Below are 24,684 nucleotides of genomic sequence, written 5' to 3'. Positions count from 1 at the left end.
GAGTCTATCATTCAAGCCACACACCTACTCACACACACACACACACACACACACACACACACACACACACACACACACACGGGGCGAGTCTATCATTCAAGCCACACACCTACTCACACACACACACACACACACACACACTGACTCCTTCCCTCATGTCCACTTCTTTATCCTCTACTCTAGTTTTCATTCAAATTTAAATGAGTTCTAAATGGCAATACTAAATTCTACAGGTAATATTCCAAAGTAACTAAATACAGAGTAATTACATAGATGATTACTCTGGTATACTGCTTACGTTATGTAACTTGTGTCCCTAATTCAAACTGAACTTGGTTTCAGAACCCCTCCACCCACTCCACTTTATAGCTGCGAGTCCTTACTGCTTTACCAGTACAGTGTAACCCTCGGTTTATACAACCACAGAGCCAAGAATGGACTTACTTTTATTGCCTAGACGGCTTTAAAGACTTCAAATGAAATGTTAATTGTCACATGCTTTGTAAACAACAGGTGTAAACTAACAGTAAACTTACAATCCTGGTCCATTTTCAACGACACAAAGTTGAAGACAAGATCGAAAAAATAATAACAATACAATTGAAATAGTGACACAGTGAATAACGAATAAGGAGTTAAAATAACAGGGCTATATACAGAGAGTACCAGTACTGAGTCCATGTAGGGTTATGAGGTCATTGAGGTAGCTATGTGCATACAGGTGAAGTGACTAGGCAACAGGATAGATAACAGACAGTAGGAGCAGCGTATCTATGTGGGGAGTGTGAAAGTGTGTGAGTGTGCATATGTGTGCATATGTGTGCTTCATTATGCATATGTGTGCTTCAGTGTACATATGTGTGCTTCACTGTGCATATGTGTGCTTCAGTGTGCATATGTGTGCTTCAGTGTGCATATGTGTGCTTCAGTGTGCATATGCGTGCTTCAGTATGCATATGTGTGCTTCACTGTGTTGGGGTGTGAGTGGTGTGGGTCGAGTCCAGTGTGTTGGGGTGTGAGTGGTGTGGGTAGAGTCCAGTGTGTTGGGGTGTGAGTGGTGTGGGTAGAGTCCAGTGTGTGTGTTGTGGTGTGGGTAGAGTCCAGTGTGTGTGTTGGGGTGTGAGTGTGTGGGTAGAGTCCAGTGTGTGTGTTGGGGTGTGAGTGTGTGGGTAGAGTCCAGTGTGTGTGTTGGGGTGTGAGTGTGTGGGTAGAGTCCAGTGTGTGTGTTGGGGTGTGAGTGTGTGGTTGTAGAGTCCAGTGTGTGTGTTGTTGGGGTAGAGTCCAGTGTGTGTGGGGGTAGTGTGTGGGTAGAGTCCAGTGTGTGTGTTGGGGTGTGTGTGTGGGGGTAGAGTCCAGTGTGTGTGTGTGTGGTGTGGGTAGAGTCCAGTGTGTGTGTTGGGGTGTGAGTGGTGTGGGTAGAGTCCAGTGTGTGTGTTGGGGTGTGAGTGTGTGGGTAGAGTCCAGTGTGTGTTGTGGTGTGGGTAGAGTCCAGTGTGTGTGTTGGGGTGTGAGTGTGTGGGTAGAGTCCAGTGTGTGTGTTGGGGTGTGAGTGTGTGGGTAGAGTCCAGTGTGTGTGTTGGGGTGTGAGTGGTGTGGGTAGAGTCCAGTGTGTGTGTTAGGGTGTGAGTGTGTGGGTAGAGTCCAGTGTGTGTGTTGGGGTGTGAGTGGTGTTGGTAGAGTCCAGTGTGTGTGTTGGGGTGTGAGAGTCCAGTGTGTGTGTTGGGGTGTGAGTGGTGTGGGTAGAGTCCGGTGTTGGGGTGTGTGGTGGGGTGTGTGTGGTGGGTGGGTAGAGTCCAGTGTGTGGGGTGTGAGTGTGGTGTGTGTTGGGGTGTGAGTGGTGTGGGTAGAGTCCAGTGTGTGTGTTGGGGTGTGAGTGGTGTGGGTAGAGTCCAGTGTGTGTGTTGGGGTGTGAGTGGTGTGGGTAGAGTCCAGTGTGTGTGGTGTGGTGTGGGTAGAGTCCAGTGTGTGTGTTGGGGTGTGAGTGTGTGTGGGTAGAGTCCAGTGTGTGTGTTGGGGTGTGAGTGTGTGGGTAGGTCCAGTGTGTGTGTTGGGGTGTGAGTGTGGGTAGTCCAGTGTGTGTGTTGGGGTGTGGTGGTGTGGGTAGAGTCCAGTGTGTGGTAGTGGTGTGGGTAGTCAAGTGTGTGTGTTGGGGTGTGAGTGGTGTGGGTAGTCCAGTGTGTGTGTTGTGGTGTGAGAGTCCAGTGTGTGTGTTGGGTGTGAGTGTGTGGGTAGAGTCCAGTGTGTGTGTTGGGGTGTGAGTGGTAGAGTCCAGGGTAGAGAGTCCAGTGTGTGTGTGTGTGGGGTGTGAGTGTGTGGGTAGAGTCCAGTGTGTGTGTTGGGGTGTGAGTGGTGTGGGGGTAGAGTCCAGTGTGTGTGTTGGGGTGTGAGTGGTGTGGGTAGAGTCCAGTGTGTGTGTTGGGGTGTGGTGGTGTGGGTAGGGGTCCAGTGTGTGTGTTGGGGTGTGAGTGGTGTGGGTAGAGTCCAGTGTGTGTGTTGGGGTGTGAGTGTGTGGGTAGAGTCCAGTGTGTGTGTTGGGGTGTGAGTGTGTGGGTAGAGTCCAGTGTGTGTGTTGGGGTGTGAGTGTGTGGGTAGAGTCCAGTGTGTTGGGGTGTGAGTGGTGTGGGTAGAGTCCAGTGTGTGTGTTGGGGTGTGAGTGGTGTGGGTAGAGTCCAGGGTGTGTGTTGGGGTGTGAGTAGTGTGGGTAGAGTCCAGTGTGTGTGTTGGGGTGTGAGTGTGTGGGTAGAGTCCAGTGTGTGTGTTGGGGTGTGAGTGGTGTGGGTAGAGTCCAGGGTGTGTGGGTGTGGGGTGTGTGTAGTGTGTGTGTTGGGGTGTAGAGTCCAGTGTGTGTGTTGTGGTGTGGGTAGAGTCCAGTGTGTGTGTGTTGGGGTGTGAGTGTGTGGGTAGAGTCCAGTGTGTGTGTTGGGGTGTGAGTGGTGTGGGTAGAGTCCAGGGTGTGTGTTGGGGTGTGAGTAGTGTGGGTAGAGTCCAGTGTGTGTGTTGGGGTGTGAGTGTGTGGGTAGAGTCCAGTGTGTGTGTTGGGGTGTAAGTGGTGTGGGTAGAGTCCAGTGTGTGTGGTGGGGTGTAAGTGGTGTGGGTAGAGTCCAGTGTGTGTGTTGTGGTGTGGGTAGAGTCCAGTGTGTGTGTTGGGGTGTGAGTGTGTGGGTAGAGTCCAGTGTGTGTGTTGTGGGTAGAGTCCAGGTGTGAGTGTGTGGGTAGAGTCCAGTGTGTGTGTTGGGGTGTGAGTAGTGTGGGTAGAGTCCAGTGTGTTGGGGTCCAGTGTGTGGTGTGGGTAGAGTCCAGTGTGTGTGTTGGGGTGGTGTGTAGAGTCCAGTGTGTGTGGTAGTGTGTGGGTAGAGTCCAGTGTGTGTTGTGTGAGTGTGGGTAGAGTCCAGTGTTGGGGTGTGAGTGTGTGGGTAGAGTCCAGTGTGTGTGTTGGGGTGTGAGTGTGTGGGTAGAGTCCAGTGTGTTGGGGTGTGTGTGTGGGTAGAGTCCAGTGTGAGTGGTGTGGGTAGAGTCCAGTGTGTGTGTTGTGGTGTGGGTAGAGTCCAGTGTGTGTGTGTGTGGGGGTAGAGTGTGAGTGTGTTGGGTAGAGTCCAGTGTGTGTGTTGGGGTGTGAGTGGTGTGGGTAGAGTCCAGGTGTGTGGGGTGTTGGGGTGTGAGTCCAGTGTGTGTTGTGTGAGTGTGTGGGTAGAGTCCAGTGTGTGGGGTGTTGGGGTGTGTGAGTGTGTGGGTAGAGTCCAGTGTGTGTGTGTTGGGGTGTGAGTGGTGTGGGTAGAGTCCAGTGTGTGTGTTGGGGTGTGAGTGGTGTGGGTAGAGTCCAGGTGTGTGTTGGGGTGTGAGTGTGGGGTAGAGTCCAGTGTGTGTGTTGTGGTGTGGGTGTCCAGTGTGTGTGTGGGGTGTGGTGTGGGTAGAGTCCAGTGTGTGTGTTGGGGTGTAAGTGGTGTGGGTAGAGTCCAGTGTGTGTGTTGGGTGTGGGTAGAGTCCAGTGTGGGTGTTGGGGTGTAGTTGTGTGGGTTGAGTCCAGTGTGTGTGTTGGGGTGTGAGTGTGTGGGTAGAGTCCAGTGTGTGTGTTGGGGTGTAAGTGGTGTGGGTAGAGTCCAGTGTGTGTGTTGGGGTGTGAGTGTGTGGGTAGAGTCAGTGCAAGAGAGTTAGTGCACAAAAAGGTCGATCCAGGTAGTCCTGGTAGCTATTCAGCAGTCTTGTTTAGAAGTCTTATGTCTTGGTGGTAGAAGTTGTTCAGGGTCCTGTTGGTTCCATACTTGGTGTGTTGGTATCTCTTGCCATGCGGTAGCAGAGACAACTTTTTGTGGCTTGTGTGGCTGGGTTTTTGGGCCTTTTTCTGACACCGCCTTGTATAGAGGTTCTGGATGGAAGGGAGCTCGGCCCCAGTGAAGTACAGGGCTGTATGCACTACCCTCTGTTGCGCTTTGCAGTCAGATGCCAAGCAGTTGCCATACCAAGCGGTTATGTAGCCAGTAAAGATGCTCTCGATGGTGCAGCTGTAGAACTTTTTGAGGATCTAAGGGCCCAAGTCAAAGCTTATCAGACTCCTGAAGGGGAAGAGGCTTCACAACTGTGTTGGTGTGTTTAGACCATGATAGATCCTTAGTGATGTGGACACCGAGGCACTTCACGCTCTCGTCGATGTGAATGTAGGCGTGCTCGGCCCTCACACACACACACACGTACACACACTACACTTCAAACACTTGTCTGCACTTAGAGAAAAGAGTGAGGAGGGAGGGAGGGAGGGAGGGAGGGAGGGGGAGGGAGGGAGGGAGGGAGGGGGAGGGAGGAGGGAGGGAGGGAGGGAGGGAGGGAGGGGGAGGGAGGGGGAGGGAGGGAGGGAGGGAGGGAGGGAGGGAGGGAGGGGACTCCCCAAGTATAAAGTCCCCTTTGTTTTCAGGGGCAGTATCTTTGATTGAAATATTTCCTGACATTTTCTTCTCCTCCCCACTCCCCCTCTTTTCCGTGGGAGATGTGGTTGTGAAATGTATCTTTGGCAGAGTGGGACCGACCCAACCGCCACACAGCCATAGCAATCACCACTGAAAACAGAAATCAATGTCTGGCCAGAGAAAAAGACAGATGCAGGGATTGTGTGTGTTCTCTGGCTGGACCGTTGAGTGTTGATAAGTTGAGTATTGATAAGTTGAGTATTGATAAGTTGAGTATTGATAAGTTGAGTATTGATGAGTTGATTATTGATGAGTTGAGTCAAGTGGTGATTTTCATCTGTCTTGTAAACCAAGAACAGTGTGTATGTCTGTGGCCTAGGGTCCGAAAATAGGCGGTCTGTTCGCTTGTGTGTGTAGAGGGATATGGTGTCTTTGGACAGACTGTGAGAAATAGCATTAGTGTCATAGGTGTCAAAGAGGGGGGTGGGAGGGTATGATCGAGAGTGATGTGGGGTTTCCCCAGAGGAAGGGCAGGGGCATTTGGACGGTTTAGTAAAGCTGGTAGACCACAGCACTGTCTTTGAACAGTGTGAGTTTGTACGTCTTTGAGTATGTGCGCGTGTGTGTGTGTACATAGATGTGGATCCAATGTACATAGATGTGTGGGTGGGTGGGTGGGTGGGTTGGGGGGGGGTGTACCCCAGCAGGGTAGCAGTGTGGCTGCCGACCCAGGAGGTGCCCTTCCTCCCTCAGCTTCGCATGGGCGAGAAAGAAAACACTGCTATTAAATATGTCCTCTTTCTAGTTTCTAGTTCTTACGACAGGCCAAGGTCATGCTCTGGTTATTGGTGTGTATGAGTGAAATTACCTTACTTTTATTGTTTTCTATCAATTTTTTAACCATAAATGTCTGCTTAAATGTCATTTATTGTAGCACTTGAAATAGTAGAAGCCAGCTAAGTACGCCAACGTTTCATCAAGGGTCTGTGGAAATCGAAAGGTGTTACGAGACGCGGCAGGACAGAGGGAAGTCACATGCACATCCTCATTGTCCATGTGAGGTCAACAGAACCTTCTGTCATCAACAACACACTCCATACAGTCATCTAAGTCACCCTTTCCATTCTCACCACTCAACAACAGTAGCTAGGCTATAGGCTAGCATGTGTCACTGTGGAGAGAAAAGGACCAAAGCGTTACTCTGTCAACCATGCGTTCTCATGTCTTGCTCTAAAATAAACGCAGGCAAAGCGCCAATACAGGACTAAGATTGAAACGTACTACCGCGGCTCCGACGCTTGTCGGATGTGGCAGGGCTTGCAAACTATTACAGACTACAAAGGGATGCACAGCCGCGAGCTGCCCAGTGACACGAGCTTACCAGACGAGCTAAATGACTTCTATGCTCACAGCGAGGAAAGTAACACTGAAACATGCATGAGAGCATCAGCTGTACCGGACTACTGTATGATGACGCTCTCCGTAGCCGATGTGAGTACATTCACAAGGCCACAGGGCCAGACGGATTACCAGGACGTGTACTCCAAGCATGAGCTGACCAACTGGCAGGTGTCTTCACTGACACTGCCCTTTCCCACCTGGACAAAGGGAACACCTATGTGAGAATGCTATTCATTGACTATAGCTCAGTGTTCAACACTATAGTGCCCTCAAAGCTCATCACTAAATTTAGGACCCTGGGCCTAAACACCTCCCTCTGAAACTGGATCCTGGACTTCCTGACGGGGTGCCCCCAGGTGGTAAGGGTAGGTAACAACACATCCGGGGTCCCTCAGGGGTGCGTGCTCATGGGTGCGTGCTCAGTCCACTCCTGTACTCCCTGTTCACTCATGACTGCACGGCCAGGCATGACTCCAACACCATCATTAAGTTTGCCGATGACGCAATAGTGGTAGGCCTGATCACCGCCAACAATTAGACAGCCTATAGGGAGGAGGTCAGAGACCTGGCTGTGTAGTGCAAGAACAACCTCTCATAAACAACCTCTCCCTCAACGTGATCAAGACAAAGGAGATGCTTGTGGACTACAGGAAAATGAGGACCGAGCATGCCCCCATTCTCATTGATGGGGCTGTAGTGGAGCAGGTTGAGAGCTTCAAGTTCCTTGGTGTCCACATCAACAACAAACCTTCAAGGTCCAAGCACACCAATACAGTTGTGAAGAGGGCACAACAATGCCCATTCCCCATCTGTAGACTGAAAAGATGTGGCATAGGTCCTCAGATCCTCAAAAAGTTCTACAGCTGCACCATCGAGAGCATCCTGACTAGTTGCATCACTGCCTGGTATGGCAACTGCTCGGCCTCTGACCGCAAGGCACTACTGAGGGTAGTGCGTATGACCCAGTAAATCACTGGGGCCAAGCTTCCTGCCATCCAGGACCTCTACACCAGGCGGCGTCAGAGGAAGACCCTAAAAATTGTCAAAGACTCCAGCCACCCTAGTCATAGATGTCCTCTCTGCTACAGCATGCTAGTGGTACCGAATCGTCAAGTCTAGGTCTAAAAGACTTCTTAACAGCTTCTACCTCCAAGCCATAAGATTCCGGAACAGCTAATCAAGTGGCTACCCCAGACTATTTGCATTGTCCACCTCCCCTCTTTTACGCTGCTACTACTCTCTGTTTATTATCTATGCATAGTCACTTTAACTGTACCTACCTCTACATATTACCTCAATTAGCCCGACTAACCTGTGCCCCCACACATTGACTCTGTACCGGTACCCCCTGTATATAGCCTCACTATTGTTATTCTACTGCTGCTCTTTAATGCATTGTTGGTTAAGGGCTCGTAAGTAAGCATTTCACTGTTGTATTCAGCGTGTGACAAATAAAATGGGATTGGATTTGGTAAGTCAACACAATGGTTTTCAAATGATAGTTGAAATAGTAGTTCTGTGCTTTTAGTTATTTGCTGAGTAAATCTATAACGGCAGTAAGGCTATAATTGTGTATCTCAGTCTAGTGGTAAACTCATCTGTTTGGGTGTAATGAGAACAACAATACGTTGTTATTTGTTCAAGTGAAACACTTCTGTCCTTGTTGTAGCCACTCTGGGTTTAGCCACAGTCACACTCTAGCCGAAGCACGTACTTTTTCCCCGGAGAGAAAAATGTGAGGTTTTCACAAATGATGTGGTGTTCTATTCAGGAAAGACATGTGACACGGACCACCTGTTTGTGGCCGGGCCTCTTTAAATACATCCATATTTCTGTAAACACACACCAGTTCATATTTTTTACAAAAGCATAGTGGTGTGTGTGTTGGTGGTGATTTCTGTGAAACAAGGCGAGCAGTGGTGGCTGGTGTGTGTGTGGATGACTGTTACCAGGCCAACCAGAGGAGGGATTCCGCGGGCAGCACTCTGAAACCAACCAGCGGTTATACCGCAACGAAGGCCGTCTCCGGCGGGCCAAGGACACGCAGCTCTCTGTCAGCATCACGTTTGTGGACAGAGAGTGTGTGTGGACAGAGTGTGTGTGTGTGGACAGAGTGTGTGTGTGTGGACAGAGTGTGTGTGTGTGGACAGAGTGTGTGTGTGTGGACAGAAACTGTGTGTGTGGACAGAGTGTGTGTGTGTGTGGACAGAGAGTGTGTGTGGACAGAGAGTGTGTGTGTGGACAGAGTGTGTGTGTGGACAGAGAGTGTGTGTGTTTTGAAAGAGTGTGTGTGTGGACAGAGAGTGTGTGTGTGGACAGAGTGTGTGTGTGTGTGGACAGAGTGTGTGTGTGTGGACAGAGAGTGTGTGTGGACAGAGAGTGTGTGTGTAGACAGAGAGATTGTGTGTGGACAGAGTGTGTATGTGGACAGAGTGTGTGTGTGGACAGAGAGTGTGTGTGGACAGAGAGTGTGTGTGGGGACAGAAACTGTGTGTGTGGACAGAGTGTGTGTGTGTGTGGACAGAGAGTGTGTGTGGACAGAGAGTGTGTGTGTGGACAGAGTGTGTGTGTGGACAGAGAGTGTGTGTGTTTTGAAAGAGTGTGTGTGTGGACAGAGTGTGTGTGTGTGTGGACAGAGTGTGTGTGTGTGGACAGAGAGTGTGTGTGGACAGAGAGTGTGTGTGTAGACAGAGAGATTGTGTGTGGACAGAGTGTGTATGTGGACAGAGTGTGTGTGTGGACAGAGAGTGTGTGTGGACAGAGAGTGTGTGTGGGGACAGAGTGTGTGTGTGTGGACAGAAACTGTGTGTGTGGACAGAGTGTGTGTGTGTGTGGACAGAGAGTGTGTGTGGACAGAGAGTGTGTGTGGACAGTGTGTGTGTAGACAGAGAGTGTGTGTGTGTGTGTGGACATAGTGTGTGTGGACAGAGAGTGTGTGTGTGAACAGAGAGTGTGTGTGAACAGAAAGTGTGTGTGTGGACAGAGAGTGTGTGTGGACAGAGAGTGTGTGTGTGGACAGAGTGTGTGTGTGGACAGAGAGTGTGTGTGTGGACAGTGTGTGTGTGTGTGTGACAGAGAGTGTGTGTGTGGACAGAGTGTGTGTGTGGACAGAGAGTGTGTGTGTGGACAGAGTGTGTGTGTGTGTGGACAGAGTGTGTGTGTGTGTGGACAGAGAGTGTGTGTGTGGACAGAGAGTGTGTGTGGACAGAGAGGGTGTGTGGACAGAGAGTGTGTGTGGACAGAGAGTGTGTGTGTGGACAGAGTGTGTGTGTGGACAGAGAGTGTGTGTGGACAGTGTGTGTGTGTGGAAAGAGAGTGTGTGTGTGTGACAAAGTGTGTGTGTGGACAGAGAGTGTGTGTGTGGACAGAGAGTGTGTGTGTGGACAGAGAGTGTGTGGACAGAGTGTGTGTGGACAGAGTGTGTGTGTGGACAGAGAGTGTGTGTGTGGACAGAGAGTGAGTGTGGACAGAGTGTGTGTGTGGACAGAGTATGTGTGTGTGGACAGAGATTGTGTGTGTGGACAGAGATTGTGTATGTGGACAGAAAGACTATGTGGACAGAGAGAGTGTGTGGACAGAGAGTGTATGTTGGCAGTATGTTTGTGTGTGTGGACACTGACAGTATGCTTGTGTGTGGATACTGACAGTATGCTTGTGTGTGTGTGTACACTTGCTTGTGTTTGTGAGTCAAATGTTTATGTTAACTACATGAAGGGTGTGTGTGGGTAGTGAATAGTTTGTTTATGGAGAGGGCAGCATGTGTGTGTGTGTGTTTGTGTGTACTATGCCCAGTATTGTAATTGTGCCTTAAGATGTGGCTGGATGTATTTAGGAAGAGTGCAAACTGTAGAACACAAGAGGGAGTTGACAACAGAGGTACAAACTGTATTAGTGTGTATGTCTGAACTTATCTCATAATGCATAGATTTGTGTGTGTGTGTGTGTGTGTGTGTGTGTGTGTGTGTGTGTGTGTGTGTGTGTGTGTGTGTGTGTGTGTGTGTGTGTGTGTGTGTGTGTGTGTGTGTGTGTGTGTGTGTGTGTGTGTGTGTGTGTGTGTGTGTGTGTGTGTGTGTGTGTGTGTGTGTGTATGTGTGTGTGTGACTGGAGCAGAGCAGAGATGGTTAGTAGCAGGGCGTGGCCAGCAGAGAGAAAATATCCCTGCCGACCGCGGGAATGATTCCCCCCCTGCACCACACCCTCTGGGGCCAAGAGCTGGCTGCACCACCCGCCTCTGCTCTCTCTATCTCTCTCTTTGTGCCTGTGTGTTTCTCCTCCCTGTTTCCGTCTCTCTATCTCTCCATCTATTGCTCTGTGTGTCTCTCCACAACTCTCTCTCTCCATATATTTCCTAGTCTCTTGCTCTCTTCATTTATATCTCGGTCTCTCTGTCTCCCATCCATATATCATGTACATACTTACGTCTCTCCTCCCTCTGTATTTACTCTCATCTCTGGTGGGGAGTTTCCTCGTACTGTGACCACAGAGGATAGGATTGCTGGGACATTCCGCATCATCAGTGTGGGACAGGAGGATGCAGGAGGATGCCGTTGCAGAGTGATTATGGTGTGTGTGTGTGTGTGTGTGTGTGTGCAAGTGCTTGTTTGTATACATCATCACAGTATTTGTACATATACAGTGGAATAATATCACATTCTCTGGTTTGCGGGGTTCGGGGCATGCATTCCTGTGTGTCTGAGTGGTTGGTGTTTGGTGGGTCGAGCTGAGCTGGTCTGGTCTGATATGTCAGTGGGCTATGCAGAACACAAAGCGATGGGCAGCCCTGGTCTGCCTCTCAGCACATTCCAGGCCCAGGAATAGTATGAAATAAACCCTATCCAGCCAGACCAGCAGCCACACTGCAAGATGATTAAGGTCCTCTCTTCTCCTCTTTCTCCTCTTCTCTTTCTCCCTCCCTCCTTCTCCCGCTGTTTCCTGCTCACAAACCCACCAGTCATGGCCAGTCTGGAGTGTCTGCCCGGTAGTAGTGGCAGCAGTGCCAAGGATCCTTCAAGAATGTTCCGTTAATGGTAAACTGGATACGTAGCACTTTTTCTATATATACATTTGTCTCAACCTGCTTAACAACAAGCCAGGCCTCCATTGATTGGATAGAGGGATAACTTGACAGAGGAGAGGTAGAGAAGATAGACAAGGATTGTGGATGGAGACAGTATGGCGAGGGAAAGTAAAGGGGGACACATGTGCTAAGCTAGTCTCTCTTCACAGACGGCAGCCTAGTGGTTAGAGCGTTGGACTAGTAACCGGAAGGTTGTGAGTTCAAACCCCCGAGCTGAAAGGTACAAATCTGTGGTTCTGCCCCTGAACAGGCAGTTAACCCACTGTTCCTGAAAACAAGACTTTGTTCTGAACTGACTTGCCTAGTTAAATAAAGGTACAAATAAAATGTAAAAACACTGCACCTCCATCACAGAGTGCTATGCAGACCATGGAATGTGTGTGTTAGGAGCAGAAGGACATTGTGTAAGTGCCGGAGCGTTGTGGAGCGAGCTGCTCTGGCCTGAAACACTTTAGCGAGAGCTTTCTCAGCACCCGTCTGGCTGACCCATATTATTGGCTTCTGTCATTTGTTTCCAAAATTCATTTCTGCCAATTTCCTCCCGCTTCTCTCTCTCTCTGTCCAGTCACCTTGCATTTTGCAGAGAACTTTCTATTTTCCTCGGAGTCAGACGCTCTTTTCCTGCTTGACCTTTTGTAAAAGGAAATGTTGGAAAGCGGCGGCCGGTCATTATTTTCTGAATGATGTGTTGCTGTATTTGCGTTCCCCCTCATGCCCGTGCTGCCGTCTCTGAGTCATGTGAGAGATTGGGTTCCAGGGAGCATTTGGACCTCTTTGTTGGGACTTGAGACGGGTAGGTAAACGCCGCAGGGTTGGGCCAGGTTTAGGCCAGGGTTGGGCCAGGTTTAGGCCAGGGTTGGGCCAGGTTTAGGCCAGGGTTGGGCCAGGTTTAGGCCAGGTTTGAGCTGGCAGTTCTGACAGTTCTCCCAGGTTTGGGAAAGACACAGACGCTCTATTGTAGCTTTGGGCTCAGCTGGAGTCTGACTGCTGAATGGGTCAAACGAGGCGGTTCTACCATGGTCACACAATGGTCTAGAACCACGTCAACACACCTCCCCATCTACAGCCTGCAAGGTGTGTACCAAACACTGCAGAGTTGGTATTCTCCAGGCTGGTCATAGTGATAGAGTCTCTGTGTCTGGACCAGTTTGTAACTGAATGGTTAAGACAGACGAGTTCAGTCTGTTTGGCTGTGTTTATTTAGCTCAGGCCCAAGCCTTGTTGGTCTATGCCATAATGCCGCCCTGTCCTGACACATACGAAACATATTGTTCAGACGTCCCCAGACAATGGCCTGGGTGTGTGGACCTACCTCTGGGCATCTGTCACAGAGACCCCGACCCTGTGTATCCCCTTCAACACACACACGCGCACACACGCACACACACACGCGCACGCACACGCACGCACACACACGCACACACACACACACACACACACACACACACACACACACACACACACACACACACACACAGTCAGTAGCCGTTTCATTAGCAGCTGTCCCAACACTGGTGTCTCCCACTAAGAAGCCTTTCTCTTTGGTTCCAGTCTCCGTCTCTCTCCAGCACTGCCTGTGAGTAGGAGGGGGTTGGATGGGACTGGAACCACTGCCTCCCCCTCCTATTGGGAGTATAATTTGCTTGATCACGCAGTGGTTTACCAGAGGGGTTACTGGCTTAGACGCCACGACTTTCTGGGATTACAGCCCAGTGTTTACACAGCCGCGTGAACATAACCCCAACCTCCACCCACCTCTCATACAGCTTGAGTGTGTGTGTGTGTGTGTGTGTGTGTGTGTGTGTGTGTGTGTGTGTGTGTGTGTGTGTGTGTGTGTGTGTGTGTGTGTGTGTGTGTGTGTGTGTGTGTGTGTGTGTGTGTGTGTGTGTGTGTGTGTGTGTGTCTGGTCTCTGACACCTGGTCTCTGACACCTGAATATGTGTTTGTCTGTATATGTCCTGTTCCACTGACAATTACCTAGCTTGTACACTGTCCTCTCCACTCTCTGTCCCCTCCTCTCTCTGTCCTCTCCTCTCTCTGTCCTCTCCTCTCTCTGTTCCCTCCTCTCCTCTCCTCTCCTCTCTCTGTCCTCTCCTCTCTCTGTCCTCTCCTCTCTCTGTCCTCTCCTCTCTCTGTTCCCTCCTCTCCTCTCCTCTCCTCTCTCTGTCATATCCTCTCTCTGTCCCCTCCTCTCTCTGTCCCTGCTCTCCTCTCCTCTCCTGTCCTCTCCTCTCTCTGTCCTCTCCTCTCCTCTCCTCTCCTCTCTCTGTTCCCTCCTCTCTCTGTCCTCTCCTCTCTCTGTCCTCTCCTCTCTCTGTTCCCTCCTCTCCTCTCCTCTCCTCTCCTCTCCTCTCCTCTCCTCTCCTCTCCTCTCCTCTCCTCTCCTCTCCTCTCCTCTCTCTGTCCTATCCTCTCTCTGTCCCCTCCTCTCTCTGTCCCTGCTCTCCTCTCCTGTCCTCTCCTCTCTCTGTCCTCTCCTCTCCTCTCTCTGTTCCCTCCTCTTTGTCCTCTCCTCTCTCTGTCCTCTCCTCTCTCTGTCCTCTCCTCTCTCTGTTCCTCTCCTCTCTCTCTCCTCTCCTCTCCTCTCCTCTCTCAACCTTCCACTCCCACGTTGCCAGCCTCTACGTTTTGTTTTTAGATTAACACAATGCTGTTGTGGCCGTTTAGTCTGGACCACGCTCACACACACATCACACACGAATGTCACATCACAGAGCTGCGTGACCGGTCCCTGGCAAGCGCAGCAGTTTAGCAGCGGTATTTATAAAACAGTGGGAAGCAAGGCAGAAGCCTCCCGCATAGTCTGGGGACACAGGGGAATGCAGGCGCTCTGTGAGGCCTGTGTGTATTTTGACTATGGCCCCCTGAAGCTCTAAAGAGCACCCGCTCTTTTCTCTTAGAGGGGAAGCGGAGCGGAAAACCTCTGCTTTGAAGAGAAGGCGATAGGACCATTCTCCTCTGGGGAAATGTTATCAACTTGTTGACATTTGTTTGGCTGTTTTTTTGTGTTGCTGACGGGAGTGTACAGTGTTGCCGTCAAACTTCTTTGAACCCACACCATACATATCAATACACACTATCATGAGCACACACACACACATACACACCAATATGGTACAAATGTCCTCATAAAATGAACATCTGCAAACATATTTGACGTAGGTTAATATGACAATGTTGGTGGTGATGACGACGGTGATGCTGTTGTGGTATTGGGTTAGCGTGACAGCTGGGGACTGTTTGCTGATGTTTCCTCCACAGAGTGGCCCACGGTAAAACTGATGCTCTGTTTAGTCTGGAAGGTTCCGCTTTGTTACTTTGTTGATCAAATAAAAATAGGAGATGACCTTGACTCTCTGATGCTTTAACCCCAGCTTTTTTACGGTGGAAATGTTTATCAAGTCCCGTTAAAATGGCCCTGTGAACCCAAAAGGGTTCTGGTTGTCTGGGAGAAAATGGTCTGCGACAGCTTTTTTTACTGCTATGTGATCGCCCATGTATTTCTGTCTGGGGAGTAGCAGCAGGCTCTGAACTGGTGATGTGGTTTAGACTTGGGGCTGTCACAATGGGACTGATTGTAGAAGGAAACCTGACTGTCATTCAATGCTTGATTCTGAAGGGGGTGGGGTTTGTAAGGCATCTCTGTATACGTTTTACTTTGGCTAGTTCTCTCTCTCCTTTCTCTCTCTCTCTCTCTCTCTCTTTTTCTCTCACGTACACACAATTCTCTCCCTTTCTAACACACTCCCATACTTTCCCATTCTTTCAAGCATGAGCACACACATGCACTTTGTAACTCTTATCAATACACACACACACACACACACACACACACACACACACAGAGATCTGATGTGCCAGTCCCCCTGGTGTCTCTACTTGTTCCCGTGTCTGTTCAGCTGCTGAGGAGTGAAGTGTAGACAGAGTGGATTCTCTCTCTCTCTGATACCTGAGTCTCCCAATCAGAGTAGTGACAGACCGACAGTGTCCAGCCTGGATTAGCCCTGTCGCTACCGCACAGCACAGGATTAACCACAGAGACCCACACACACACACACACACTCCATCTATAGAGACATAGACAAACTTTTATAAATGTACTCAAACACACACACACACAATCATACAATACATATCAATCTAAACTCTAGCCTATATTCAGCTGTGTCTGCATGCATTCGTGTTTATATATGAATGAGAGAGTTCAGCTTTTCCTCGGGGCAGGTTACTATAGCCATCCTTTTTTATGTGTGATTGGAAAAGATCTGAGGGTGTCCATGTGCGTGTGCGTGTGCGTATGTGTGCGTGTGTGCGTGTGTGTGTGTGTGTGCGTGTGCGTGTGTGTGTGTGTGCGTGTGCGTGCATGTGTGCGTGTGCGTGTGTGTGTGTGTGCGTGTGCGTGTGTGTGCGTGTGTGTGTGTGTCTGTGTGCGTGTGCGTGCGTGCGTGTGTGTGTGTGTGCGTGTGTGTGTGTCTGTGTGCGTGTGCATGTGGGCGCGTGCCTGCCTGGCCCGGTTCTCCTCCGTGTTACCCAAATGGAAACCCAACAGCAGCCAGCTCTCAGTCAGGACAATAAGACACTTCTCCCTGTTTAACTGGCCCATGTTTACTGGGCTCTACTGACACGTTGCTGCTACTTCACACAGGCTTTTCTATTGAGTCTTTCAACCAGTTCTGTCTTTTTTTGGTGGTTGATTTTGGTTTATTTGGTTATTTTCACACTGGTTTGCCTGTGGGGATCATTTAGGAAGGCTAGACTAAAGAGCCAGAGGCTGGAGGCGGGAAAAACAGGTCAGTTTATAAGGCCCCTCAACGAACACACACAGCCTTGATACACACGCAGTCTTGATACACTGTGCCCTAGCAACAATGATGCTCTACACACTGAATCGTGTAGGTCACACACTGCACCTGACCGTGCACAGCACATCAGATACAGCACCCTGGCCTACACACTGGATCTCACCTCCCACACGATACACAGGGGCGGCAGGGTAGCCTAGTCGTTAGAGAGTTGGACTAGTAACCGCAAGGTTGCAAGTTCAAACCCCCAAGCTGACAAAGTACAAATCTGTCGTTCCGTCCCTGAACAGGCAGTTAACCCACCTAGGCCGTCATTGAAAATAAGAATTTGTTCTTAACTGACTTGCCTAGTTAAATAAAGGAACAATAAAAATAAGAAACACACGGAACCTTTCAGATGGAGCCATGCACACAGAAAGCCAACACACACTTCAGCCAGGACTTTGTAAGCCCTAGACGATTACCCAGCTGATTGGAGTCCCTCTCCGGAGTCTCTAAACACAGTACTCACCACAGCCCCTCTTACACACACAGCCCTCTCCTTTCTCATGGAGATAAGGACGTCTCATTGTTTGCGAGACAACGGTCCGCTATTATCTTATCAAAGAGCCAATCCAATGTGGAGGAGGGGGAGAGAGGGGAGGGGGGTTTCTTTGTGATGCGACAGGTGCTGTTGTAATTCAATTTGTCAACGGGAGGGTTTGGAAGCTGTCTGAACTTAATTGTACCGAGGGTCACAGTCCTCTCTGCTGTACTGGACATAACAGCATTGTGTAACAGTATGCTAACCACAGCATCGGCACAACGCAAATCTAGGATAACCTTGACTCATATGTACATATTGCTAACTTTAGCGGACGGGCAACTCTGACCTTCGCTTGAGCACAGTGCAAATCAAATCCAATTTTATTGGTCACATACACATAAACTCAGCAAAAAACGAAACGTCCCTTTTTCAGGACCATGTCTTTCAAAGACAATTCATAAAAATCTAATTCACTTCACAGATCTTCATTGTAATGTGTTTAAACACTGTTTCCCATGGTTGTTCAATGAACCATATACAATTCATGAACATGCTTCTGTGGAACAGTCGTTAAGACACCAACAGCTTACAGACGGTAGGCAATTAAGGCCACAGTTATGAAAACTTAGGATACTAAAGAGGCCTTTCTACTGACTCTGAAAAACACCAAAAGAAAGATGCCCAGGGTCCCTGCTCACCTGTGTGAACGTGCCTTAGGCATGCTGCAACGAGGCATGAGGACTGCAGATGTGGCCAGGGCAATAAATTGCAATGTCCGTACTGTGAGAAGCCTAAGACAGCGCTACAGAGAGACAGGACGGATAGCTGATCATCCTTGCAGTGGCAGACCATGTGTAACAACACCTGCACAGGATCGGGACATCCGAACATCACAGCTGCGGGACAGGTACAGGATGGCAACAACAACTGCCCGAGTTACACCAGAAACGCACAATCCCTCCATCAGTGCTCAGACTGTCCGCAATAGGCTGAGAGAGGCTGGACTGAGGACTTGTAGGCCAGTTGTAAGGCAGGTCCTCACCAGACGTCACCGGCAACAACTTCGACTATCGGCACAAATCCACCTTCGCTGGACCAGACAGGACTGGCAAAAAGTGCTCTTCACTGTCGAGTCGCGGTTTTGTCTCACCAGGGGTGATGGTCGGATTCGCTTTTATTGTCGAAGGAATGAGCATTACACCGAGCCCTTTACTCTGGATCGGAATCGATTTGGAGGTGGAGGGTCCGCCATGATCTGGGGTGGTGTGTCACAGCATCATTGGACTGAGCTTGTTGTCATTGCAGGCAATCTCAACGCTGTGCGTTACAGGGTAGACGAGGAGATGCACTGCAGTACTTAATGCAGCTGGTGGCCACACCAGATACTGACTGTTACTTTTGATTTTGACCCCCCTCCCCTTTGTTCAGGGACACATTATTCCATTTCTGTTAGTTACATGTCTGTGGAAATTGTTCAGTTTGTGTCTCAGTTGTTGAATCTTGTTATGTTCATACAAATATTTACACATGTTATATTTGCTGAAAATTAAAGCAGTTGACAGTGAGAGGACATTTCTTTTTTGTGTTTCTTTAGCAGATGATATTGCGGGTAGAGCGAAATGCTTGTGTACCTCCAACAATGTAGTAGTGTCTAACAATTCAATCTTAACCTATATTATGAACAGTGTTATCCATAGCGAATTTGGCTCAGATTCCCCTCGGCCTATTGGTCACCACTAAATGACAGAACATCTCTAAACCACCCATCAGAGAGGAAGAGAAGGGACTGTCTATCCTACATCACAGATCAGGAATCCCAAGTTGATGACGTGTGGGAGTTCTGTTCATGTGTGTGTGTACCTGGTAATAACGTGTTACTCACTCCGATCTCTCTGTCTGGCCCATTTCAGAAAAAGAGGACAAGAAAGTGTCTGCTGAGGGGCCAGTCAAGGAGGCAGTGGAAGAGACTGCAGAAGAGCCTGTGAAAGAAGTGAAGAAAGAAAAGAAGTAGTCCTCTAAGGAAAAGAAGGAGTCGACCAAGGAGCCCAAGGACCCTGGGAAAGAGTCAAAAAAGGAGTCTTCAAAAGAGTCCAAGGAAAAGGAGTCCTCCAAGGAAAAGAAGGAATCCTCTAAGGATTCTGGAAAGGAGTCAAATAAGGAGTCAAATAAGGAGACCAGCAAAGAGTCATTGAAGGAGCCTGGAAAGGAGAAAGTTTCGAGAAAATCATCTCTGAAGGTCAAGGAGAAAAAGAAAGAGCCAAATGCTGCTGGAGAGGACTGATAATGTCATGCAATAAATACACACACACGCACGCACACACACACACACACACAGTCTCACATATACTCTCATATTCATTGACAAACACACTTCTATCAGGGCTGATGCTGGTCTACAGTCGGGACTTCTGGTGTCTGTGTTGGGTGTAGGTGCAGTGCTGAAGATGAGGCCCAGTCAGAAACTCCAGTAGAACAGTCTAGGAGTTGGACGTGCGACATCAAAGCCCTTCCCCTCCCTTCCTTCCAGTGGCAGCGTCTCTCAGTGGAACCCACAGCCCTGTGCGTCGGTAAGCCCTAACCACCCCGCCTACACGCGGGCACTCTGACATCTACCCCGCCCTCTCGCCCCCTCGTGTGGCACCATGCCTTGCCAGAGCCACCCCCGCCTCAGGCTAAGAATAACCCCCGCTTTCCGTCCATCCCTCCGTATGTCCCCTCGGGTAAAACGAGGCCACTTTCGCCCCCCATCAGCAGCTTTCAGTGCACAGAAGCAGGAAAACCATCAAACTGTGACAAAAGGGGAGGGATTTCAACCAGCCCTCGTGATCGTTTGTGAGGACTTGCAGGAACATACTCAATCACGCACAACACAAGAATACAAACATGCACAACTATACATGTAAAAACACTAGCTAGCACCTGCACGTATTCTGCAACACACAGCCCTGCAAGTTTAGCCATGTTTACAGCCTCTGAGACCACCTTCTGTTAGAGGACCGCTGTGCCAGCCTGACCAATGGCAATCCAAACAGCTCTTTGTGTTGTACTGTACCTGTATGTCCTGTATGTGTGTGTTGTCTGTACCTGTACGTCCTGTATGTGTGTGTTGTCTGTACCTGTACGTCATGTATGTGTGTGTTGTCTGTACGTTGTCTGTACCTGTACGTCCTGTATGTGTGTGTTGTCTGTACCTGTACGTCCCGTATGAGTGTGTTGTCTGTACCTGTACGTCCTGTATGTGTGTGTTGTCTGTACCTGTACGTCCTGTATGTGTGTGTTGTCTGTACGTTGTCTGTACCTGTACGTCCTGTATGTGTGTGTTGTCTGTACCTGTACGTCCTGTATGTGTGTGTTGTCTGTACCTGTACGTCCTGTATGAGTGTGTTGTCTGTACCTGTACGTCCTGTATGAGTGTGTTGTCTGTACCTGTACGTTCTGTATGTGTATGTTGTCTGTACGTTGTCTGTACCTGTACGTCCTGTATGTGTGTGTTGTCTGTACCTGTACGTCCTGTATGTGTGTGTTGTCTGTAGGTTGTCTGTACCTGTACGTCCTGTATGTGTGTGTTGTCTGTAGGTTGTCTGTACCTGTACGTCCTGTATGTGTGTGTTGTCTGTAGGTCCTGTATGTGTGTGTTGTCTGTACCTGTACGTCCTGTATGTGTGTGTTGTCTGTACCTGTACGTCCTGTATGTGTGTGTTGTCTGTACCTGTACGTCCTGTATGTGTGTGTTGTCTGTACCTGTACATCCTGTATGTGTGTGTTGTCTGTAGGTTGTCTGTACCTGTACGTCCTGTATGTGTGTGTTGTCTGTAGGTTGTCTGTACCTGTACGTCCTGTATGTGTGTGTTGTCTGTACCTGTACGTCCTGTATGTGTGTGTTGTCTGTACCTGCACGTCCTGTATGTGTGTGTTGTCTGTACGTTGTCTGTGCCTGTATGTCCTGTATGTGTGTGTTGTCTGTGCGTTGTCTGTACATTGTCTGTGCGTTGTCTGTACATTGTCTGTGCGTTGTCTGTACGTTGTCTGTACATTGTCTGTGCGTTGTCTGTTTGTCTGTACCTGTTGTCTGTACATTGTCTGTGTCCTGTTGTCTGTACATTGTCCTGTGTGTGTGTCTGTACCTGTACGTCCTGTCTGTGCTGTTGTCTGTACATTGTCTGTGCGTTGTCTGTACATTGTCTGTACATTGTCTGTACATTGTCTGTACGTTGTCTGTACCTGTATGTCCTTGTCTGTACCTGTACGTCCTGTATGTCTGTACATTGTCCTGTATGTTGTCTGTACATTGTCTGTACATTGTCTGTGCATTGTCTGTATGTGCGTTGTCTGTGCTTGTCCTGTCTGTACATTGTCTGTGTGTTGTCTGTACATTGTCTGTACATTGTCTGTACGTTGTCTGTACCTGTTGTCCTGTACATTGTCTGTACGTTGTCTGTACGTTGTCTGTACGTCCTGTCTGTACTGTGCGTTGTCTGTATGTCTGTCTGTACATTGTCTGTGCGTTGTCTGTACGTTGTCTGTACATTGTCTGTGCGTTGTCTGTACGTTGTCTGTACATTGTCTGTGCGTTGTCTGTACATTGTCTGTGCGTTGTCTGTACGTTGTCTGTGCGTTGTCTGTACATTGTCTGTGCGTTGTCTGTACATTGTCTGTACATTGTCTGTACGTTGTCTGTACGTTGTCTGTACGTTGTCTGTACGTTGTCTGTACATTGTCTGTACGTTGTCTGTACATTGTCTGTACATTGTCTGTGCATTGTCTGTACGTTGTCTGTGCGTTGTCTGTACATTGTCTGTGCGTTGTCTGTACATTGTCTGTACATTGTCTGTACATTGTCTGTACGTTGTCTGTACATTGTCTGTACGTTGTCTGTATTGTCTGTACGTTGTCTGTACATTGTCTGTACGTTGTATGTACGTTGTCTGTACGTTGTCTGTACGTTGTCTGTACGTTGTCTGTACATTGTCTGTACATTGTCTGTACGTTGTCTGTACGTTGTCTGGAGGAATTTAGATGTGTACCGTTTCCTTACTCAGCTTAATGAACATTTTACAGCAACGGTTTAGTACCACAATCAGCTCGTTTGATGCACCAGGGCCCCTGTTCTCCACCTGTTTTTATAGACAACGCAGGGTGATTCAAGTTAGTGCTATGAAGCTATTGTTTAAATGTACTGTATCTCCTTAATCTCCCTCCGTATGTATGTCTTTCTCTCTCCCTTTAGGTCTGTCTCTTTTCACTCCTTGCTTACTGAGTATGAGGGACAGTGTGTATGTTAGAGTATATAGGAATGGTCACTGTTAAAATGACTTTGTCCTTGGCTTTAGGTTTTTTTTTTCCCCTTACTGTTGTGTAAACGGTCTGTGCAAATTTTCCTGAGCTCGGCACAAGGTCAATTTAAGATTGAGTAACTGTGAGACTCACTGTTTAATTTGGCCCGGGTGGTTTGTAGATGTTGCGTTAAAGTCACGTTGTGGAAGAAAATGGGGATGGACTCTGGCGGACTCTCCTCTCAGGTCTGTGTTATGTTACGTCTGTTTGACATCAGTGGGTTCTCTTGCTTTGTATTATTCTCCTCGATAACTTGTGTCTTTGACTAAACCCTTTGTGGCACTTTGTGTTTCACAACATGAATGTTGTACAGGACAGGTTCAAGTGCAGAAAAATGATTGACATAGGACCAAACATTGTTACAAGCCCCACTGTGAAAAATGAACAGTGCCACACAGGTTTGAGAAAATGTAATAAAAAGCCCTTTGCATTTAGCCTTTTACAAACAAATGGGTTGGTGTCATTTTATTGGAGAAGCTGCTTTGTGAGAGGCGTAGGAGAGAATGTATATCTGATGTATGTGCATGCTCTTGTCCAGAACAGTACGTAACGCGAATGTGTATCTGAGAGGAGATTAACTGTTATCCCTACTTCCCTGTGAAAAGCTTGTAAAAAGATGGAAAGTATTGAGTGTGATAGGTCCCAGCCCCAGACTAAATCTACAGCTCCCACAATGCTCTTTGATAAATGCCTCTCTTTTTCCTCTCCCCTGTCTTAAAGAGACACACTCGCTTTCTCTATGGATGTTTTTGTGCATGATAGTGTTTTCTGTGTCTGCGGGTCTATTCGAGTGTTCTGGTGTGTTTGTACATGATGTGTGTCATTGTGCGTGTGTTTCTGTGAGCGAGTGTGTCGTCTCTGATCGGGGCCCAAATGAAGTCGCCTGTGAGTCGCCCGCTCGCACAGCTGAAGCTCGCGGGTACCCGGCCTCTCACCCTGCAGGGGTCAGAGTTCAGGCTCGTTTTAAGTTTGGATTGGAGCGAAGGTATCCCTGGATTCACCGTGGTGCTGCTAGATGATCCAGGCTGGCGTGGGTCTGAGCCGGACTGAGGTCGCTCTCCAGTCTTGACACGACAGCTGAGTCTAACCCCTTCCCCTCTGGACCCAGACCCACCGTCTGCCCGCAGTCTTAACCCTGGGCAGCTGACTCCCAGGGCTCTCTTAACGTCTGTGCAACGTCTACACAACATCTGCCCCATGTCAATGAGATGTAGTAGTAGACACAATGCTCAAAAATGTTCTTCATACTGATTCCATACATATTGACTCAAGCAGGGACAGTGACATAAAAGCACAACACTCTATAATATCTGATATAATAATATTGTAATGGTTTTCTTGTGGTGAAGGAGGGAGAGGCGGACCAAAACGCAGCGTGGTGGTTATTCATGTTTAATTTATAAAGGCACTATACATGAATAAACTAACAAAACAAGAAATGTGAAAAAACCAAAACAGCCCTATCTGGTGCAAACACAGAGACAGGAACAATCACCCACCCACACACAGTGAAACCCAGGCTACCTCAGTATGATTCTCAATCAGAGACAACTAATGACACCTGCCTCTGATTGAGAACCATACTAGGCCGAAACATAGAAATAACCAAATCATAGAAAAACAAACATAGACTGCTCACCCCAACTCACGCCCTGACCATACTAAATAATGACAAAACAGAAAATAAAGGTCAGAACGTGACAAATATTTAGCAGATGCTTTTATCCAAATCGACTTAGTCATATTCACAGAACAACACAACACTATAACAAGGATGGACAACTCTTCCCCCCTTCTGTAGGCTCACGGACCAATTTCATCCAAAAATAAATATTATTATGATATTTAAAATAATAATAATAATAATAGAGTACACAAGGTGCATCTTCGAAATGTGGTTGTGCATCAGCAGCCACTCAATTAGCCGTTGTCAGCGAGACATGAGTGGTAAACTAGTCTTGTGGGCAGCTATCTAAACATGTAGAAAGCATGGTTGATCATCAGTTATCATATTAAAAACTGCAAACATTGGCCTCCAGCTATGGCAAAATGTGTAGAATTAGCTGAAAAACTGAATTTCTTTCTCTGCCCCATGGCAAAATTAATAGAATTGCATGAAATGGGTTATAAAATTGCAAAATCTTCTTTGTTCCCCATGGCAAAATGTGTAGAATTGCATGAAACTTGTTTTAAATCTGCAACATTTTCTCTACACCCCAAGGCAAAATTGCAGGAAATGTACTTTAAAACAAAAATAAATATATTCACTGTCATGGGGGAGCCGCTTAAATGTTTTGTTTGCAAGGTGGTGGTATGGATGTGGGTATGCAGACCCACGAGCTACTGGTGGATGTGGGTATGCAGACCCACGAGCTACTGTTACCCCTCTAATGAGTTCCGTTTTTTGTGTCCCCCGCCACCATCAAAGTTGCCCATCCTTCCATGCTCTATAATATAATAATACGTACCATTTAGCAGACGCTTTTATCCAAAGCGGCTTACAGTCATGCGTGAATACAATTTACTTATGAGTCGTCAAGTGATTCAAACCCACTACCCTAGCATTACAAGCACCATGCGCTACCAACTACGCTACAAAAAACCATACAACGGAATATGAATTACGACAGTTTAATAGGGCTCTTT

The 24,684-nt window shown here is 48.4% G+C and overlaps 1 pseudogene; it reads left to right on the top strand.

The window, feature by feature from the left end:
- The window catches only part of LOC135521602 (protein PTHB1-like), a 246,567-nt pseudogene extending 227,582 nt beyond the window's left edge, over positions 1–18,985 (top strand).
- The last annotated feature ends 5,699 nt before the right edge of the window (positions 18,986–24,684 follow it).

The sequence above is a fragment of the Oncorhynchus masou genome, chromosome 30 (genome assembly GCF_036934945.1).
Source record: "Oncorhynchus masou masou isolate Uvic2021 chromosome 30, UVic_Omas_1.1, whole genome shotgun sequence".
Taxonomy (NCBI): domain Eukaryota; kingdom Metazoa; phylum Chordata; class Actinopteri; order Salmoniformes; family Salmonidae; genus Oncorhynchus; species Oncorhynchus masou.
This window is presented reverse-complemented; position numbering and strand designations above follow the sequence as displayed.